This window comes from Ovis canadensis, chromosome 2, assembly GCF_042477335.2.
Source record: "Ovis canadensis isolate MfBH-ARS-UI-01 breed Bighorn chromosome 2, ARS-UI_OviCan_v2, whole genome shotgun sequence".
Taxonomy (NCBI): domain Eukaryota; kingdom Metazoa; phylum Chordata; class Mammalia; order Artiodactyla; family Bovidae; genus Ovis; species Ovis canadensis.
Genome location: NC_091246.1, coordinates 143,787,695 through 143,810,459, shown reverse-complemented (window position 1 = coordinate 143,810,459; position 22,765 = coordinate 143,787,695). Strand labels below are relative to the sequence as shown.

The 22,765-nt window shown below is 39.7% G+C and overlaps 1 long non-coding RNA gene across 1 annotated transcript in view; it reads right to left on the bottom strand.

The window, feature by feature from the left end:
* LOC138433872 (uncharacterized) overlaps positions 1–22,765 on the bottom strand; it is a 133,564-nt gene that overhangs the window by 44,035 nt on the left and 66,764 nt on the right. The window lies entirely within an intron of this gene.

The window sequence follows — 22,765 nt, the reverse complement described above, 5'->3', positions numbered from 1 at the left end:
TATATTAATTTCATCTGCAAAGAGCCTTTTTCCAAATAGGGACATATTCTCAGGCTTTTGGTGGAACTCATCTTTCGGGGCATGGAGGCACTGTTCAACCCACTACAACTATTTACCTTAACCGTTACAAATAAAGTGGCACAGATATACTTGAAATTCCTTCCTCAACCTTCTTCTGTTTCATTTCATCCTCATTTGTAACAATAATCCTAAGTGTTGCTGCTATGTATATTTCAATACTTTTATTACCTTTGTATCTGCAAAGAATTTGCAGACAGACACTACCTTTACAAGACGAAAAGATTTCTATAAATGGCAATACTGTGTACATTTTTTTTTGCAACTTTTTTTTTTAACTGAATATCAATATTTTAAGATTTACCTGTGCAGATACATGTAGCTATGATTTACTTATTTTGACTACGGCATGAATGTCCACAGTTTATTTCTCCATTCCTCTGTTGAAAGACATTTGCATATTATTATGATTTGGATATTAGTGGTCATGATCATTCCAGGATGTATCTCCTATCCTTGTATATACACACATGTGACAATTTCTCTAGGGTTGATATCTTAAAGTAGAATGGAGAGATTCCATTTTTTTCCCCTCCATTTTTCTATTTTCTTGAAGGGAATATGTAGACATCAACTGTTGTTTCTTGAAAATTTGCAAATACTAGGGTATAAACTATCTGGATCTTACTTTATTTGGGGGATGGGCTTTTTTTTTAAACTATAGTTTAATTTTTTAATAACTGGAAGTATATTATATCTTTAAATTTTCTTTTTTAAATTTTGGTTTTTTATATTTGTCTGGAAAATTATTCACTTTATGTTTTCAAATGTCTTAGTTTATTGCTGTTCATAATAACATGGAATTGGGGCTTTATAAGGAAGGACAAAAGTCTGAATATTGGCAATTTCATGTGATGACATAAAAATTTCTTGTGGCTTTAAATGTTCTTTCTTCATTTATAATTATGAGTCTCTTTCATTACTAATATCATTATTTATACCTCCTGTATATTTTTGGTTTATTACCAAATACCTCTGTATTTTATTAGTCTTTAAAAATGTAAGATTATCTCAGCTGTTTCTTCATTTTCTATTTCATGAATTTCTAGACCCTGGTGCTGGGAGGGATCAGGGGCAGGAGGAGAAGGGGACAACAGAGGATGAGATGGCTGGATGGCATCACCGACTCGATGGAGATGAGTCTGAGTGAACTCAGGGAGTTGGTGATGGACAGGGAGGCCTGGCGTGCTGCGATTCCTGGGGTCGCAAAGAGTCAGACATGACTGAGCGACTGAACTGAACTGAACTGAGTCTTGTTTTTATTTTTCCTTCTTGCTGCCATCTTGTGACCTTTGAATTTACCCTTTTGCTCTTTTTGTAGATTCTTGAACATTGATCTCATGGCTTTTTAACATTTCTATTATTTGATATAAGTACATTTAAGGCTAGTCTCTCCTAGATGTATCCAAATTTTAATAAAAGGTGTTTTCATTGTCATTTGGTTCTACATATTTTTTATTTCTATCTTAAATGTTTCTTTGAAAAGTAAATTATTTAAAAGTATATTTTCTAGTATCTATAATATAGGAGGGTTCTATTTATTTACCATCTTTTTAATAATTCATTTAAAATTTTATTTAGAGAAAAGACATTAGTTTTATAGTATTTCTCTTTATGGCCTAATGTATGATTTGTGTTTGAAGAAGTTTATGTGTGCATGAAAAGAATGGGTATATTATGATTTTCATGGTTAAGTACTATATTTATATGAAGCTGATAATTGCATAGTTCAAGCCTTCTAGAAGCTTATTGATTTTTTTTTGACTCTTCAATCTTTCAATTTTAGATACATGTATTAAAATCTACTATGATTCTGGATTTGTAAACTGACCCTATTCATTTTTGCATTTCATATTTTGAAACTTGGCTATCAGGCATATACAAAGATGACAGTTATTTTCTCTTTGCACTCTGTAACATGTAGAATCTTAGTTCCCCAACCAGAGACTGAATTCACACTCCCTGCATTGGAAGCATTAAGTCTTAACCACTGGACCGCCAGGAAAATCCCTCTCTAAGCACTTTTAAGACATTAACTCCATTTGCCTCTGACCTCTATTTTACTGTCTATCCAATTGTTGATTCAGTGTAGGCAATCTGTCTCTGCTTATTGTTGATCTTTCCCTTTGTCTTTAATGTTCTACCATTCCATTATGATGTTTCTAGGTAGATTACCCTACATGGGACTCTTAGAGTCCTCAGACTATGGCTGCTGCCACTCAGCACCCATTCCCTAGGCCAATATCCTGGCTTGTCCTGACCATGAGCTGTGGGCTTCCCTGGTGGCTCATATGGTAAAGAATCTGCCTGCAATGCGGGAGACCCAGATTTGATCCTTGGGTTGGGAAGGTCCCCTGGAGAAGGGAATGGCAACCCCCTCCAGTATTCTTGCCTGGAGAATCCCATGGACCGACAAGCCTGGTGGGTTACAGTCCATGGGGTTGCAAAGAGTTGGACACGACTGAGTGACTGTCACTCTCACTGAGCTGTTGGCAACTTCTGGCTCTTATTACTCTGGCTTTGAGTTTTTGCTTTATTTCCAAAACTCATCGTTTTATTTCTCTTTTCTCTTTATTCATTTTTTCACATTAAGATGATTTAGTAATATTTTATCCACAATTTTTACGTGATTATAGTGGGAAGAGATTCTATGTCAGCTCTGTCATCGATACTGATGAAGCAGAAGGCTCTGAAAGTCCCTTTACTCTTCTATGAGAGCAGGAGAAAAAATACGGAGTCAACTGCTTTCCACTGAGAGCCCAGCCCTGAGAATCAGGGGATAATATTCTCTTCCATCCAAAATCCCTGTCTGACTTAAGGTCAGTATACTTTAAAAATGTGATGACTTACAGAGTAAAATGTTATGTAAAATTAAGTGATGCCACTGTGAAAGAATATGTTATTATTTACATTTTATAGGGGAGGAACTGGGGCTCAGAAGCTAAGTAACTTGATTAAAGTTAGAAAGATAGTAAGTGGAAAAATTAAGATTTTAAGCTATGATCCTGAGAACAAAGCCCACATTTCCCCCATCATGTTGCCTCCTAGGAAATTGTAATCTGCATAACAAGAAGACATTTTAAAAAGGTAAAAATTAAAGAATCAGGATACATTTAAGGGCTAAGCTGTGTAGCATAGAAAAAATTATAAAAGGAAGATATCAATGTGGGGTCTATATTATATATAGATATATATCACTTCACTCCTGTTGAGAGAAATCAAATAGCTGCATGTCAGTTGAATGCATTTCTCACAGATAGGATTACCTGTCGAGAACAGTTTTGGAAGAGCTCAGCAGATGGCATTCCAAATGAGAGATGTCCACATGGGCTGTGAAGGCTATAATGGATTTCAAACATCTATGTCTGTCTCTCTGGCAAATGACATTGCCCTGAAAAGGTGGATTTTTTTTTCCTTTGTCGTTTGAAGGTTGTATCTACTTGTAAAGAGAGGCACATTTGCCTTATATGGATTGGATCTAAATCTGTGTGGACACATCAGATTGTGTGTGTGAGCTGACCCAATTATATTGGGCGATTCTGAGGTTAGAGGTACTCTAGCTGATTTTTTAAGTTAGTAAATTAATTAATGTGGCTTATAAATTACTTTTGGCTGTGCTGGGTCTTTGTTGCTGTGCATGGGCTTTCTTTAGTTGTGGTGAGTGCAGGCTACTCTTAATCACAGTGCACCAGCTTCTCACTGGGGTGGCTTCTCTTGTTGCAGAACAAGGGCGCTAGGTGTATGGGCTTCAGTAGTTAAGGCCCATGAGCTTAATCGCCCCATGGCATGTGGAATCTTCCTGGGCCAGGGATTGAACCTTTGTCCCCTGCATTGGCAAGTAGTTCTTAACCACTGGACCACCAGGGAAGTCCACACCAATTGATTTTTTTTACCCCTAATATTTGCCTTATTTCTTCATAAGATAAAAGGATCTGATTTCCCAAGCAAACATGCTATTTCCTGGTGTAAAGCTGATGTTAAGTGATGTCTCAGGTTTTAATTCCAATGCTTTAAGTTGTATAGAATAGAAAAACCTAAGTGAAAGTGGTTAAACACTAAGAATTAATTTTTCTGTACAGGAATTTTGAAAGTAGAGTGATTTCGGGCTGGTCAGTTTAAGAGCTCAAATATGTCATCAAAGACTAGCTCTTTCCATGTGTTCTGGCTCCATCCCCAGTGTGCTGGTTTCTGTTACCTTGCTCTTCTCATTATGGTTCTAAGATGGCTGCCTCATCTTCAGGAATCTTTCCCTCATAGAGCAAAGTAGAGGCATCGGAAAGGGAGATTTTTCCCCACAGGTAGAGAAGAAACTCCCAGAAGCTACCACTCACTCCAGAAGTTTTTTTCACAAATCATTTGCTAGAAGTACCTCATACACCCATTCCTAAATAATCAATGGCAAGAAAAATGGAATTATACAATGGGTTTTGCTAACAGAGGCTCATTTTGAAGGGCTAGAGAGGGCTTATTTGGCCATGATAAGGATGAAGCTAATCAGGGTTCTACTGGTAAGCAACACGGGAGCGACCAGCTTTCAATAGGTAACCAACAACACTTGCCACATGTATGTCTTGTTGGGCTGGGAAAATGTGCTAACAATTATTACCTCAGTCAATTGGTTGAAGAAGGTGATTGTCATTATTTATCCACCAAAGAGCTGTGAATAATATTTTTTTAACCAGAAATACTTTCTCTTTTTTAGTTCATGAAGCTTGAGTCTATAATACTAAAAAACAAAACAAAACAAAACTGTAGTTTTATCAGCTCAAAACACCATCTTTTTCTTTAAAACAAAAATCACTGTACCTACTTCTCTGGCCATAGAGCTGGGCAAACAACCCAGGATGGCCATAGTGATTGGTCTGTGATGGGCATGTGGCTCAGGCTAGGTCAAGTGTCTTTCTCAAGATTTTTCTAACGGGAGATGATAGAAAAAAATGATTTTTTTTGAGGGTTAGGGTTGGAGTCACATACAGAATTATAAAGCCTGGACACAAATGTAGCCATGATTCTAGATGATAGTTATAGGTGTCCTGAAATAATAAGAACACATGCAGGGAAAAGAAAAAAAAAAAAAACCAGAAGCAAGATATGGGGTAGAAAGGAGGACAGAAAAAGGAACATTCCTACATTGTTTGTGAGAATGTAAACTGGAGCAGCCACTATGGAGAACAGTATGGAGGTTCCTCAGAAAACTAAAAGTAGAGTTACCATATGATCCTGCAATCCTACTCCTGGGCATATATCTTGAGGAAACTAACTTAAATAGATACATGCCCCCCAGTGTTCATGTGCAATAGCCAAGACATGGAAGCAACTTTAATGTCCACTGACAGATGAATGGATAAAGAAGATGGAGTGCATATATACAATGGAATACTACTCAGCCATGAAAAGAATAAAATACCATTTGCAGCAACATTGATGGACCTAGAGACTACCATATCAAGTGAAGCATGTCAGACAGAGAAAGACAAGTATCATATGATGTCACATATGAGGAATCTAAAAGGTGATTCAAATGAACTTATGTACAGGAAAGAAGCAGACTTACAGATGAGAAAACAAATTAATGGTTACCAAAGGGAATAGTGGGGGATTGGGAGAGGTAAATTAGGAGTGTGGGATTAACATATACACACTCAGCTCAGTTCAGTTCAGTTCAGTCGCTCAGTCGGGTCCGACTCTTTGCGACCCCATGAATCGCAGCACGCCAGGCCTCCCTGTCCATCAACAACTCCCGAAGTTCACTCAGACTCACGTCCATCGAGTCAGTGATGCCATCCAGCCATCTCATCCTCGGTCATCCCCTTCTCCTCCTGCCCCCAATCCCTCCCAGCGTCAGAGTCTTTTCCAATGAGTCAATTCTTCGCATGAGGTGGCCAAAGTACTGGAGTTTCAGCTTTAGCATCATTCCTTCCAAAGAACACCCAGGACTGATCTCCCTTAGAATGGACTGGTTGGATCTCCTTGCAGTCCAAGGAACTCTCAAGAGTCTTCTCCAACACCACAGTTCAAAAGCATCAATTCTTCGACACTCAACTTTCTTCACTGCTCTGTGTAAACTGGACAAACAACAAGGACCGGCTCTATAGCACAGGCAACTATACTCAATATCTTGTAATGACCTATAATGGACAAGAATCTGAAAAAGACTATATATATGTGTGTGTGTGTGTATATGTGTATGTCTATATAAGTGAATCACTTGGTTATACACTTAAAACTAACACAACATTACAAATTAACTATACTTCAATTAAAAAGAAAGAAAGAAAAGACAAAAGCATGGTAGTGTTTGTTTCCTGAACCTTTCCTTTCTGTCTTTTTTGAGGTTTGGTGTTTTGAACCAATGCATTCTTTCTTATTTAAGTTAATTTGAATTAGATTACTCTCTATTGCAACAAGAAGAGTCCTGACTAAACAGAGTCTTTTAGTTATCTAAACTATATAGTTGAGGGGGATCAACATTCAAATTGTACAATAGGGACATTGGGTCAGGGTCCAATCAGGAGGCAGAAACCACAAAGTAACTTCAACAGAAGAAGTTTAATATAAAGAATTATTGACCATAATAGAGGGTCAGTGTAATGAGGGAATGGGTAGCAAAAGATAAGGAGAATTCTAAATAACACAGGAATAGCAGCTGTGATGGAGCAGCCACTACCCAAGGGCTGAGTTAGGGTAATCATGGAAGAGTATGCCAGTCCCTCTATACTGATAGTCAGAACATGTTGGAGTGGGCAGGGTGTATGACTTACTGAATGGCAGAAATTCCACGGATGGAGGAGCCTGGTGGGCTACAGTCCATGGGGTCGCGAAGAGTTGGACAGAACTGAGTGACTAACACTTTCACTTCACTTTCAAAGGTATCTTACCGGAATTCCTTGAGAATATCATAATGTACTGAGTCGGGTCCAAGAATAAAAATTGCCTTACTTGAACCTGAAGAAATATGCGTCTTTAAGAGTGTTTCAGGATAACTGTTCCTTATTCAATTTCTTTCAGTAGTCAAAAAATGAAACTCAGCCATTCAGCTCACTTTAGGTTGTTTCGTAAGCAAACAACTCCAAGAGAAGATTGTTAGCAAAGATTTTGTTGGATAGCCTAATCTCTTCCGTGAAGTACAGTACAATTTCTCACAATCATTTGGTCATTTTGTTAGTCTTGGGGTTTGAAAAAAACATTCCCCCATACAGAGAAGAGGCTGCTGTGTAAGGGACACGACACAGGTTCTGGAGCTGGACGGCTGAAGTTTGAAGCTTCGTTGGCCTTTTCCTATGCATGCAATCTTGGATACTTAAGGATACTGAACCATTCCCGATCCGATTTATCTCATCTATAAACTGATTATAATGATAGTCTCTCTCCCAATGGTTGCTTAGAGGATTGAATGAGTTAATCTGCTCAGCTGTTTAGACCAATTCTGTGCCTCCTGGTAAGTGGCTGATAAATGGTAGCTATTATTATTAAAATCGGACCCTGGAAAATACAACCACCAGAGGGTTATAAAAGAAGACAAGGTTAAATTATTTGCAAACCCAAACTCCTTTGAACTCTAATTCTTGATGTTTTTGTCTACCAAAAGACCTCTTCTGAGTGGGTAAAACAAAGAGAGAAGAGAGGAAAGAAAAGTGAGGAGAGACACACACGCAGACACACGCACCACAGTCCTTCATCCACTGTTTTCTCATCCCTTAGTAACCAAGTAACCTGTTTCTGCTCTGTTTCCCCATGCTCCTGATTAGGCTCTATTTGGCTAAAGAAACCAACATTCTTTGATTTCTGTACTGAAGTCTAGGTCAGTGTCAAGGGGAGTCTCTGTTCTCTTCAGCTGACACTTTGTCTGAGAAGATAGCAGCTCTGTTCTGATTTTATTATGTAGCAGACAATTGATACAGTGAACAACCCTTGTGTCAGTTTACATTATGCCTTCTGTCCTGTTCCTAAACAAAAATTTGCTAAAAATCCTCTATTCAAATCCTATGCTCAAAAGTACTCCCCCATGAAGCTTTTCCTTCTATTCATAGACCCCAAAATGCAACAGTGTGACTAGTGGTGGAGGGTAGAGTCTGGGAAAGGGAAGACCTTCTGCAACAGAGAGCAGGGTCTTTTGCAGACTTAAAATAAGGAAGTGGCTATGTGAATTTCAGGGGACAGAACAAAGCCCCAAGTGCAGGGCAGATGTTGGCTGAGTGTAGGTAACATTTCCTGATAGAGTGACTAAAACAAGAAGGGCCGCTGTACTGAGTAGAGACTTCTGGATGCTGCAGAGCAGATTCCTGTCTTGCTGGGGAGGATGGATGAGGTGACCTCCAGACTTTCTATGATTCCACGACACTTGATAAGCAAAGGAACGGCTGTGCTTTGACAAGCAGTCTTAAAGACAGCTATTGGATCATGGTGACTTGTTAAAAGTCTCGGGCATAAACCAATTCTCATTTGGGTATCCTGACTCATCAGACATTGTCAAGGCTTTCATTACTTAATCCTCTTAGTAAGCCAGTTACTTAAAAAAAAGAATTATTTATTTGGCTGTGCTGGGTCTTAGCTGTGGCATGTGGGATCTTTTGTTTGTTTTAGTTGTGGCATGCAAACTCTTAGTTGCGGCTTACAGGATCTATTAGTTTCCTGACCGGGGATCGAATCTGGCCCCCTGCACTGGGAGCACAGTCTTAGCCACTGGACCACCAGCCGGACACTTGTTGACCACCAGGATCAGTTATTATTTCACTCCTACAAAGGAAGAAACTGAGGCTCAGAGAATTTAGGTTGCCAGTCTTAATTAAAATTCAGTCTCATCTGTCTTTGATGTCAAAGAATGTCTTTGACATTCTTAAATACGTTACTAAACTGAAATACTGCTTAAAAGATACTATACAAAATTAAGCAAACTTTAAATGTAGTCAAATAAGTTCAGATACAATGTCACAAACAACAAAATCTTGATTTTTCTCATTTGCTTTTTGGGAAAAGAAGAAAAAACCCTTTTTCCTCCCTCAGCTTTAAAACTTTCAGGCCCATGGCAGGCTATGAATAAATTGTTCTTTAAAAATCATAGTGGACATCACAGTGTTTCTTTCTTCTTTTGCATGTGCTAATTCAGAATTGTGAGTAGGATGACTTCCATGTCTTTATTACATCAATTTTTCTCCACTATCTTCTTTCCTTGCTCTTTCTTCTTTCCGCTCCGAAAAATATATCATATAGAGGAGGAAAAACTTTCCTTTCCACCCTTCTAGGTTCTGTGGTTGGTCTAAGAATTTGATTGACATGAGACAGATTAACAGGTGGAAAACATTTTTATTTTTTTTTTAATTACGGGCACAGGAGCTTCACAAAAGTATGAGGCTCAAAAGGCAACTTCCTTCAAAAGAATCTGGAGAATATATATTCATCAGATTCTTTTTATATATATAAAAAACTGAATCATATATATATCTGAAGAATATATATACATATATGTATAACTGAATCACTTTGCTATATACCCCAAACTAGAATATATTATATATCTGAATATATATACACAAATGAATCTTATATATATATATATCTGAAGACTATGTATAACTGAATCACTTTGCTGTACACCCAGAACTAACAGAACAATGTAAATCAACATATATCAATCAAAAAACATCAGCCAGGAAACTAAGACACATACTATCCTGAGGTGAAGAAAGAGACAGGGGTTTGGAGTTTCTAGCTGGCAGTGGTGAGGAGGTAATTTCTGGAAAGGTGAAAGGAAGAAATACATGGCAAATAATGAATGGCTTCCCTGGTGGCTCAGAGGTTGAAGAGTCTGCCTGCAATGCAGGAGACCTGGGGTCAATCCCTGGGTCAGGAAGATCCCCTGGAGAAGGAAATGGCAACCCACTCCAATATTCTTGCCTGGAGAATCCCATGGACGGAGGAGCCTGGAGAGCTGCAGTCCACGGGGTTGCAAAGAGTCGGACACGACTGAACGACTTCACTTCACTTCACTTCAATGAATGCCTTGTTACACAGTTAAGCCTCTCAGGTGAAAAAAAAGTTATTTCTGGTAGTGATTCTCTTCCTGGTCCAGTTACCCTTTCTAGTGAAAATTTCCTTTACAACTGTAGATTCTCCCCCCACACACACACAAATGGGAAATTTTATATTTACTTCTAGGAGATCCAGGTTGGATCCCTGGGTCAGGAAGATCCCCTGGAGAAGGAAATGGCAACCCACTGCAGTATTCTTGCCTGGAGAATCCCATGGACAGAGCAGCCTGGAGGGCTACAGTTCATGGGGTCGCAAAGAGTTGGACTCGACTAAAGGACTAAGACTTTCACTTTCTTTTGGTAGCTTTCGGGGAGGAAAGTGTTGAATAGCTTTTCTTTTCCTGAGATTTCTGGGCTTTCAGCTAAAAATAATCTGCATGTCAAAGTGGCATACTTTGAGGTTACATGTTTCAACACCTTCACTCTCCTGGGCTGTCCAAAGTCTGTGTCTAACCATTTTGTTTCTTTTCAACCAGGAAACACTTACCCTAGTAACCAAGTTACTAATTCACTGGATGAACTTCCTCCTTCATCATTTTGGTTTAAGTGACTTAATTGGTTTAAGTGACTTCTTTGCTAAATCCTATAGTTTTACAACCTGTTCTGGCTAAACTGCATCTTCAAAAATACTTTTTAGCTTAATCAAAACATTTTAAATATTATACTTCCTAACAGAATAGAACCATTTAAAATTATCTATGATGAAGGTACCACGGTGGTAAAGTCTTTCCAGGTAGCACCGTGGTAAAGAAATCGCCTGCCAATGCAGGAGATGCAAGAGATGAGTCTTTGATCCTTGGTTTGGGAAGATCCCCTAGAGTAGAAAATGGCAACCCACTCCAGCATTCTTGTTTGGAGAATCCCAGGGACAGAGGAATCTGGCAGGCTACAGTCCAAAGGGTCACAAAGAATTGGACACAACTGAGTGACATAGGCATGCTTAGTCCATACACCTCACTTGATTCATATTCTCAAAAATGGTGCTATTTATAGAATTATAAGTTGACTCTGATTTTCCCCTTGAAAGTCATAGGAAGGAGATGAAGCATCTAGGGACTGAAGCCCATGATTTAATGAATGCTACTGGGCTTCCCAGGTGGCACTAGTGGTAAAAGCTGCTGCTGCTGCTAAGTCGCTGCAGTCGTGTCTGACTCTGTGAGACGCCATAGATGGCAGCCCCCCAGGCTCCGCCATCCCTGGGACTCTCCAGGCAAGAACACTGGAGTGGGTTGCCATTTCCTTCTCCAATGCGTGAAAGTGAAAAGTGAAAAGTGAAAGTGAAGTCGCTCGATCGTGTCCGACTCTTAGCAACCCCATGGACTGCAGCCTACCAGGCTCCTCCGCCCATGGGATTAGCCAGGCAAGAGTACTGGAGTGGGGTGCCGTTGCTTGCCTGCAAATGTAGGAGATGTAAGAGATGTGGGTTTGATCCCTGGGTCAGGAAGATCCCCTGGAGGAGGGCATGGCAACCCACTCCACTATTCTTGCCTGGAGAATCTCATGGACAGAGGAGCCTGGCAGGCTATGGTCCATAGGGTCACATAGAGTCAGACATGACTGAAGCAACTTAAAATGCACTCACACACGCACACACACAGTGAAACTGCACAACTCAGATTGGGACTTGGACCCACTGTCTTTTCATTGAAATCACACACCTGGTCTCAGAACTTAATGACGCTTAGGCTGTTTATGTCTTGTCACAGAAAGAATTCAGCGAGATACGAAGTAATAGGTGAGAAGTGGATTTATTTAGATAGATACATATTCCATAGACAGAATGCAGTCTGTTTCAAAAGGTGAGTACAGCCCTGGGAGAAACATACTCTACAGAGAGAGTGTGGGCTCTCTCAGAAAATGAGAGACCCCAGGATATGGGGTGGTTAGTTTTTATGGGGGCTTCCCTGATAGCTCAGTTGGTAAAGAATCCACCTGCAATGCAGGGGACCCTGGTTTGAATCATGAGTCAGGAAGATCCGCTGGAGAAGGGATAGGCTACCCACTCCCGTATTGTTGGGCTTCCCTTGTGGCTCAGCTGGAAAAGAATCTGCCTGCAATGTGAGAGACCTGGGTTCAATCCCTGGATTGGGAAGATCCCCTGGAGAAGGGAAAGGCTACCCACTCCAGTATTCCGGCCTGGAATTTCTACTGGCTTGGTAATTTCACATGCTAACAAGTGGGAGGAATGTTCCAACTATTTCAAGGCAGGGGCTGGGATTCCCAGGAATTGACCCACCATCCACTTTTTTATCTCTTATGGTCAGCTTTGGAACGCTCATGGCGCCTGTGGGTGTGTCATTTAGCATGCTAATGCAGTATAATGAACATACAATGAGGCTCAGGGTCCACTGGAAGTGAAATCTTCAGCCATCTTGGGCCTAATGGGTTCTAACCAGTTGTGTCTTAACCTCAATGGCTGTGTCATTCTTTTAAAGGTTGTGCCCTGCTCCCTTCCCTCCTGTTTCATTAGGAATTCATTAAAAAGAAATAAGTGTGAAACTAAAAGAAAGCTTAAAAATCAATTAGAGACTCCATTTCTTCCATCTTACAAAGATGGAATAGCAAGCTCATACTTCACAATCAGTAAATTATATATTTAATGCTTAATACTGTATAGTTTTCAAAAATACATATAATCCAAATAGCAACAGTAATTCATGACATCCAACTTCAATTTTCATGATAACAACATATAAACACACTATAAAAAGTCTTTTTAAATGTATCTCATAATTTGTTCCCTATTTTTACTGTAGCAAAGCAAAAATTGAAGGCTCATTACACCTGGAGCCAAATAAATAATTTCTAAAAGAGATTTTGAGAAAGCTTCTTGGGAAAGCAACTGTAAGGAATATCTTGGGGAGAGTTTTGGGTACCTGGCTCAGGAAATTTGTTTCATTGTCCAACTTCCTACTTTTATAAATCAAATTAATGGTGTTGGATTGTGGTATAATAAAAATGTATGTTTGGACTTTGTCTCCAGTTTCTGGCACAGAGCTCCTAAAATGCTGGGAAATTTCCTGAATGATAGGAGTGTTGTTATTCATAAGGTGCCCCTTTCACACATATCAGAGTTTATATTAATGAGATGATTCAGGGTTGGAACTTTCAGCAAACCCTCCCCTCCAGGGAGGGGGTGGGGGCTGGAGATTAAGTTCAATCACCAGTGGCCAATGATTTAATTACCCTAGCCTATTTAATGAAACTTCAATGAAAACTCTTAAACACTGAAATTCAGAAGTTCTGGGTTGGTGCCTTTGATGTGTTAGGGAGGAAGGCATGAAAACTCTGCACCCTCACCTCCAATACCTTCCCCTTTGGATCACTTACATTTGGCTGTTCCTGACTTGTATTCTTTACAATAAAGCAGTAAACAAAAGTAAAGCCTTTTCCTGAGTTCTATGAATTGCTCTAGCAAATTATCATACCTGAGACAGGGTAATGGGTTTCCCTGGTGGCTCAGATAGCAAAGAATTGGTCTGCAATGCAGGAGACCTGGGTTTGATCCCCGGCTTGGGAAGATCCCTTGGAGGAGGGCATGGTAACCCACTCCAGTGTTCTTGCCTGGAGAATCCCCATGGACAGAGGAGCCTGGTGGGCTGCAGTCCATGTGGTCACAAAGAGTCAGACATGACTGAGCAACTAAGCACAGCACAGAGAGAGGGTAATGGGAACCTCTGAGTTTGTAGCCAATTGCAAGTAGTCTGGGGACCAAGGACTTGTGACTGGCATCTGAAGCGGGGATGGTCTTTTGGAACTGAGCCCTTTACTTGGGTCTGCACTAACTCTGAATAGTTATTGTCAGAATTGAGTAGAATTGCAGGACACTGGGTTCATGTGGGAGAATTAGAGAATGGTATTGGAATGACAACAATTTGTTGTTGGAAAGAAACCATATATTTGTTGTCAGAATAAAATACACATGGATATATGCAAAGTTTGTGTCCCCTCAGAGTTCAAATGTTGAAATTCTAATGCCCCAATGTGACGGTGTTTGGAGACGAGGCCTTTGGGAAGTCATTAGCTGATGAGGGTGTTGCTCTCATGAATGGGATTATCAGTTCAGTTCAGTTCAGTCGCTCAGTCATGTCCGATTCTTTGTGATCCCATGAATCGCAGCACACCAGGCCTCACTGTCCATCACCATCTCCCAGAGTTCACTCAGACTCACGTCCATCGAGTCAGTGATGCCATCCAGCCATCTCATCCTCTGTCATCCCCTTCTCCTCCTGCCCCCAATCCCTCCCAGCATCAGGGTCTTTTCCAATGAGTCAACTCTTCACATGAGGTGGCCAAAGTACTGGAGTTTCAGCTTCAGCATCATTCCTTCCAAAGAAATCCCAGGGTTGATCTCCTTCATAATGGACTGGTTGGATCGCCTTGCAGTCCAAGGGACCCTCAAAAGTCTTCTCCAACACCACAGTTCAAAAGCATCAATTCTTTGGCGCTCAGCCTTCTTCACAGACCAACTCTCACATCCATACATGACCACTGGAAAAACCATAGCCTTGACTAGGCGGACCTTAGTCGGCAAAGTAATGTCTCTGCTTTTGAATATACTATCTAGGTTGATCGTAACTTTTCTTCCAAGGAGTAAGTGTTTTTTAATTTCATGGCTGCAGTCACCACCTGCAGTGATTTTGGAGCCCAAAAAAATAAAGTCTGACACTGTTTCTACTGTTTCCCCATCTATTTCCCATGAAGTGATGGGACCAGATGCCATGATCTTCGTTTTCTGACTGTTGAGCTTTAAGCCAACTTTTTCACTCTCCTCTTTCACTTTCATCAAGAGGCTTTTTAGCTCCTCTTCACTTTCTGCCATAAGGGTGGTGTCATCTGCATATCTGAGGTTATTGATATTTCTCCCGGCAATCTTGATTCCAGCTTGTGTTTCTTCCAGCCCAGCGTTTCTCATGATGTGAATGGGATTATAGTAACCTTATAAGAAGATGAAAGGACCAGAGCTTTCTCTTTCCACCATGTGAGACTACAATGGGAAGCTGCCACTCTGCAACCCAGGAAAGCGTTCTTATTAGAACTTGGCGGTGCTGGCACCCTAATATTCGACTTCCAGCTACCTGAACTGTGAGGAATAAATTCCTGTTCTTTATAAACTTCTGAGCTTACAGTACTCTGTTATAGAAGTAAGACAGGATTCATTCTCTCCAAATTCATCAGATGATGCCACCTTGTATCACTATAATGAACTGTTTTCCTGTCCATCTGACCCACTGTGAGTACTTGGAAGACTGAATTGGGCTTTAATGCATCTGCATTCCCAAAGCCACGTATCATAGACAATTCTAAGTTCTGTGGGCCTACAGCATATACAATTTGGGGAAGAGAGGATTTTTCAAAGGAATATAAAATTTGGTGAGAAGAAATCACAACACATTACAAATATAAAAAGTTGATAAATACCATCAAATTTATAAAAATGAAATATTTTTATTTATTAACTGCTCAACACATCTCTTTAATACATTTTTTCCTACTTTTTTTACTCTTATTCTTTGATCACCTCCTGTGACAATGGTTTATAAGTGCATTTTCTACAGTGATTAGAAGTATAGTTTATGCTTTTCCCTAGTGTGGTTGATCAACATACTTTCTATTCTTAATCATTTCAAAAGGCTTCTTTTGTGACTTCCCTGGTGGTCTAGTGGCTAAGACTCAGTGCTTCCAATGTAGGGGCCCTAGGTTCAATTCCTGGTCAGGGAACCGGATCCCACATGCTGTAACTAAGAGCTTACATGCTGCAACTAAAGATCCTGAATGATGATGAGTGAGTGATAGTTGCTCAGTCATGTCTAACTCTTTGTGACTCCGTGTGAGACTACAACTACATGACTGTAGGGTCCTCTGTCCATGGAATTCTCCAGGGAAGAACACTGGAGTGGGTTGTCATCTCCTTCTCCAGGGAATCTTCCCAACCCAGGGATTGAACACAAGTCTCCTCCATTGCAGGCAGACGCTTTACCATCTGAGCCACCAGGGAAGCTTCAAAGATCCTGAATACACAAGTAAAGATCCCATGTGCCACAACTAAGACCCAGTGCAGCCAAATAAATAAATATTCTTTTAAAAAAAGCTTCTTTCAGTTTCTCAACTCACTATTGATAAGTTATATATATGTGCATATGTGCTTTTATAGGAATGTGGTTGAATTTGGGAAAACCTCTACAAACTTTCTTTCATATGTGGGTTGTAATGTCTCAGGGCATTTCAAGTTATGCTATGCAGTGAATAGTCTTAAATATTCTTCAAATTGACCATACTCGTATTAACCAGTGTATTATCAATGCCTCTACACCTTCAGGACACAACAGAAGGTGAGCTGGCACAAAGAAGGGAAAGGTATTCCTTACAGCCATTCCTAAGAGGAGACGGCCAGCTATAACTTAACTGTTCACTGAAATGACTACCAACTACACGTACTTATCCCACTAAATTAAAACAAAATATGTTCCTATCTTCCCTTAGTTGAATTTCTGTAATGACCACAGGCTCTCCAGGTCATCAGACACAAGAAAAACTTATGACAATAGGGATGTCATATTGGAAAGAGATAATAGTCTTAACTAATTGCAGCTAAAATATTTTACTTCTGCAAATTTTGTAAAAATTTATGATCAATGAATATAATGCTAGATGTAGCCTGGAAGAGGTCCTTGAAATTTCAAGTCCCTGAAGATCAAGCTTTTTTCACTTTATATCAAATTCTCTATTCCCTAACATGGTGCCAGGCACAAAACAGGTGCCTAACAAGTACCTTAAGAGTGCATGAGTGAATGAGAGAGTTCATCTCTGTGCAGCCTGTGGAAGGGCAGTAATAATAACACAGGAAGGAAAGGAGTGCTTCACTTAAGTGTTTTGAGTTAATTATTCTAAGTCAGGGATTGTCTTATCTTTCCTTTTAAACATTAATTCCAATGTAGTAAGAGAAATGAAAGGTTCCTCCAGTTAAAAACAGTGAAGTGATTAAATCCTAACAGCTCTGAAAATAACTTTTACAGCACATACCTCATAGTTTCTTCTTGTTGCATAAAAGCAGAGTGGACTGGCAAATCCACTGAGAGATAAGGAGGCCTTCCAATTCCTTGCTGAGCTGAGTCTGAATACCCCACTAGTCACTTAGCCTTATCACCCTGGTGAGTATCTCTATAATTGGGGGCATTCTTTAAAAATTTAGATATGATAAGGTCTTTCTCATCTTGAGGTCGGTTTAAGTTTTATGTTCATCAAATTCAAATGTGAAAAGAAGCTTTTTAAAAATTTAATTGGCACTCCTAGGCACCATCAAGAAAATGCCTTCACAAATTGATAAAGGAACATTTCTGATCATGAAAATAACCAACGTTTCCAAAGCCTGAAAGAATAACTTTAAGAGTTCATATAAAAGCATACCCCATGCTAATAATTTAAGCCACTACATCCTAGCTGAAAAATGAGCTATTTGTTAATGTTATAGGGTATGGTATACATATATATATATATATATGTATATATATATATATAAATCATTATATACATGTATGTTATAGAGTATATATATATATACACACACACACATATATATGTTATAGAGCACGGTGTGTGTGTGTATACACACACACACACACACACACACATATATATATATATATATATATATAGTTGTGTGGTTTACTTTTTCTCTTACAGGCTCAGTTCTGGGTTATGCCCCAAATTGTGACTTAGGGGGCAAGTGGTTGTTACCTCGTTGAAAGTCAGAAGTGGGTTTTGGAGTTGACTAACAAGAACAGGCCGCAAATTTGAGAAAACTAAAGCTAATGAAGGTAGGCTATTTACATGGCCAATAAGCACATGAAAATATGCTCAACTTCACTAATTATTAGAGAAAAGCAAAACAAAACTACAGTGAGGTATCAACTCACACCAGTTAGAATGGCCATCATTAAAATGTCCACAAATAATAAATGCTGTAGAGGGTGTGGAGAAAAGGGAATCCTCCTACAGTGTTGGTGAGAATATAAATTGGTGTAGCCACTGTGGAAATAGTGTGGAGGTTCCTCTAAATCTAGAGTTGTTATATAATCCAACAATCACACTCCTGGGCATATATCTAGAGAAAACTCTAATTCAAAAATATATATGCAGCCCAATGTTCATAGCAGCACTATTTACAATAGCCAAGACATGAAGCAACCTAAATATTCAACCTAAATGTCCACTGACAGATGAATGAATAAAGAAGATGTATAGCTATTTTTTATCCATCCTCTCTCTCTCTACACACACACATACATATATACACACTGGAATATTACTTGGCCATAAAAAAGGATGAAATAATGCCATTTGCAGCAACATGGATGGATCTAGAGATTATCATACTATGTGATATGATATCACTCATATGTGGAATCTAAAATATGATACAAGTCAACTTATTTACAAATAGAAACAGACTCACAGATTAAAAAAACAAACATATGGTTACCACAAGAGAATGTTGGGGGTAGGGAGGGATAAAATAGGATTTGAGGATTGGCAGATGCGAGCTACAATGTATAAAACAAACAAGAAGGTCCTACTGTATAGCACAGAAACTATATCCAATATCTTATAATAAGCTATAAGGAATATGAAAAAGAAAATATGTATAACTGAGTCTGTTAGCTTGCTGTACACCAGAAACTAACACAACATTGTAAATTAACTATACTTCAATGAAAAAAAAATAGAATAGGCTATTTAAAATATAAGAAGTCATAAATAGGCACCATGGGAACATACACCCAGGTTAGAGGCCAGTTCTGCTTTGGGTATTTGTAGTTTCTCCAATATCAGGTAGTCAGTCACCCTTCCTTAAAAATCTCACATGAGCGATGTTTATTGTCATTGATGTTTATACTCAGCATCTGCAACTCTCTCCTACTTTGGGGAACAAATGTTATGTTATGAGTCTCAATAGGAAACAGTGCCTATTTCTCACTTTAGAGGCAGAAAATGCCAGATGCTTATTCCTCAGCTTCCTTATTGGAACGTTATGCCACAATATGGGTAAAGCCAATGAGAAATACCTGCCTCAGGGACCCAAAGAGATATATATTGCAGAGAGTCCCCCTTGATAGTGGCATCGGCAGCAACATCGAGCGGGGAACAGCTTTAGGTGACGTGGTTTTGGCCATGGTCCCAGCTGCTTCCTGCCCTCCCCATTCTTATCTGTTTTACATTTGTGGGAATTACCAAATATTGTTTCAAAAAATTTCTTTTTCACATACTCCCTTAATTTTTTTTTCTCTGAAATCAGCCAGAATTAATTTTTGTTGTGTGAAATGTGTGATCTAATTGTAGCTCTGACATCCCAGTCACATGTAAATGGCTATTTTAGGGGGCCTGAAGGGCACTTTGAAATTTTGAGTAGTTTTCTTAAGCATTAAATATGACTCTATCCTGCATTTAAACCTTAGAAAGGATGCCGACATCTATTTTGATCATTGATCCTCATTGTAACACTTAAATAATTGGTGCACATATTAGAAATCCAATTTTACATCTTAGAAAACAGAGGCACAGTGAACCAGAGTGCTCTGCCCAAGTAGCAAGTGCACTTGATGGCAAAGCTGAGAACGCTGAAACCCAGCCCCAGATCTTCCTTTCCTTTCTTTGCTAAATCTTTATTGTGAAAGCCAAAGAAAAGCAGAGAGAAAAGTCCAGGATCAGAAGTCGATTCATATAGAGAGCAGAAAGGTAAAACTAGTATCAAAATGACTTGAGGCAGCTGCTTTTGTCAAGGCAGCCCCTCAACTCCAAACGGGACCTGAATGCAGCACAAAGGGTTTTCAGTTTCCTCACTTGTTTTGCTGCAAAAAAGACAAATCAAGAGATTCCGCCTTTTTCTATGGCCAACTTAGACTGTGACCAATTGTGAAGAGCAGTGATGAAATAGTCAATCATCAATTCTCTGTGTTTAAGAATAACCTCTGTCAGATTATCTTAAGGGGAACAATTACTGCTAAAAACACAGTCATGGAGTAGTAATCAGAAAGGCTTTCTCTAATACAATTCCCAAAGAAGATATTTGTACTGAGTAACATCCTTAAAGCAAACCTCCTTTGCAGAATACATTGCAGTTTCCTTTTAATGCTTCTGCTTTTATAAAACTCAACTCTGTAAAAAGTAACTTGAGCAATCATGGCTCCCAGGATATCAACCCCCAAACAGTCATACGCATTTAATGAGAACTTCAAGGAACGTTCCTTAATTTGGAAGAGGTACTGTCTATAGGCAATGACTGTAGTTATTGCAGGCAACCACTGAGAATTCAGCTGTTGCGTTAAAAACAAAAGGTCGGATTCCATCTTGGAGTTTCTCACAGATTATGTTCTATTCACGCACACAAATAACAAAATGCTTTGGGAAGTTGTTTTTTTGGTGTGTGTACTGATTTAATTCCAGTTTTTCTCTACTTAATTCTATTTTTTCTCTAAATTAGTTTACAGATGTGTGGCTGATACTTTATATCCTCCATCACCCCACCGCAGATAATAAACTGCAGAATGAGTGCAATGCAGAAAGCAACCGCTGCCTCTGGTTGTCCGTGGAAGGCTAGGGAATAAGTCTAGCAAAAGGGAAAATCTTTTTTTTTTCTTTTTAATAAAGCTTTTATTTTGAAAGTTTTGGATTCACAGAATTATTGTGAAGATAGTATTATCAAAATGTATGGAGGGTCTGGCTGCTCACCACCCAAAAGCCAATAAATAGGCCTGGTTGGTGGAAATGAAAGCTTGCTTTATTTCAGATGCCAGCAACTAGGTGGGGGAGGGCTGACGTCTGTCCAAAAGTTGACTCCCTATTTACTGACAACCAGTGGGGCAAGAGTTTTATATACAGAAGGAGGGGGCTACATGCAGAAATAGCACAGTTAGCTCTGATTGTCATCTTGAAATTGGTCATCGGTAGTCTGACATGGGGTGGGGGACAAGGACTGTAGGGTCCTACTTCAATAGTGCAGAGTTTCCATACACCCAACACTCAATTTTCCCTATTTTTAGCATCTTACATTCGTTATGATTAATAAATCAATATTCATATATTATTATAAACCAAAGGCCACCGTTTATTCTGCTTTCTCAGTTTTTCTTCTGCCCTTTTTCTGTTCCAGGATCCCATCCAGGACACCACATTATATTCAGTTCTTATGTCTCCTTAGGCTCGTCTTGGCTCTGACAGTTTCTCAGACTTGCCTCATTTTTAAGGGTTTCTGAGGAGGACTGGTCAGGCATTTCATAGAGTGTTCCTCAAATGAGATTCGCCCACTATTTTTCTCATGATTAGACTGGGGTTATGGGTTTTGAGGGGGCTTCCCAGGTGGTGCTAGTGGTAAAGATCACACCTGCCAATACAGGAGATGTAAGAGACACTGGTTTGATCCCTGGGTTGGGAAGTTCCCCTGGAGGAGGGTATGGCAACCCATTCCAGTATTCTTACCTGGAGAATCCCATGGACAGAGAAGCCTGGTGGGTTACCACCTGTAGGGTCATAAAGAGTCGGACATGGCTGAAGAGACTTAGCACGCACGCAAGAATGGGTTTGGGGGAGGAAACCCACAGAGGTAAAGTCTCATTCTCATTGCACCATACGATCAACATGACCTGTCACTGGTGAAGTTCGGAGAGTCCATTTATTCTCTCACTCTTAGGTACCCTTTTCCAGGCCCCCAAATAACACTGACTTGCTTTCTTTTCCAATTACTGAATTATTGTAATTTCAAAAGTAAAATTGAAGATCTAATATTCAAAGGGAGAGAGAGTCCCTAAGGTAGGCAGGAATTCTATAAATTCCAAACCTGTAACAGAGGAGAAGGCAGCAAGAGAGAAGCCTTCTTGTCTAAGCTTCTGCCTTTTCATTGTTCCCCTGACAAATCAAATCACCTCAGACTGAGGAGGTTCTTCCACATCAGCGTATAAACCAGGTGATACTGTCAGTAAAGGACAAGAGGAATTGCCAATTGTGTCAATCACACTGTCCAGTATATTTTTATACAGATTTCATTTGGCTAAATATAGTTGTAATTCATTTCTGTTGCTAAGCATCATATTTTTATTAGGTGAGGTACTCTGTTTGAAAATCCAAACAGTCTGAGTCTTGTAGCAAAGGGCCTGGAAAAAAACGAGACAGACTAAATGTCAGTGACTTTGGTCAGTTTGAGCTTCCAGACGAGTGTGGTACCGTTTCCTAAACCCACCTTACAAACGAGTCCGGGGAATGACCTGTTTTCATCTCGCAGCCTCCCTGATTTTATTGCCATCTCTGCGTGTCTTATTTCATAGATCTTTCCTGTTAGCTACCGAGAGGCTGAGCTACGACTGCGGCTGCTGAGCTGTGTCTCCACAGTCATGCGGTTCAGGTGACGACAAAGCAAATGGCTCACTCAGAGGAGAGAGGGCTCTCCAGAGCAGGGTGATCTGTTGGAGAGGGGAAATCGAAAACTGTTTAAAATCCTTCCTTGTGAGGAGACTCTGGGAATGTATTATCAGTGCAAGGAGTCTATGGGTTGCTAAAATTGCAGCAGGTGACCCATGGACGTTTACGTAGAAAATTCTTCTCTGGCAGTTGAAGAAAAGCAGAATGGATGTTTGTCTATCTTGGTGGCTTAAGAATAAACTTTTCTT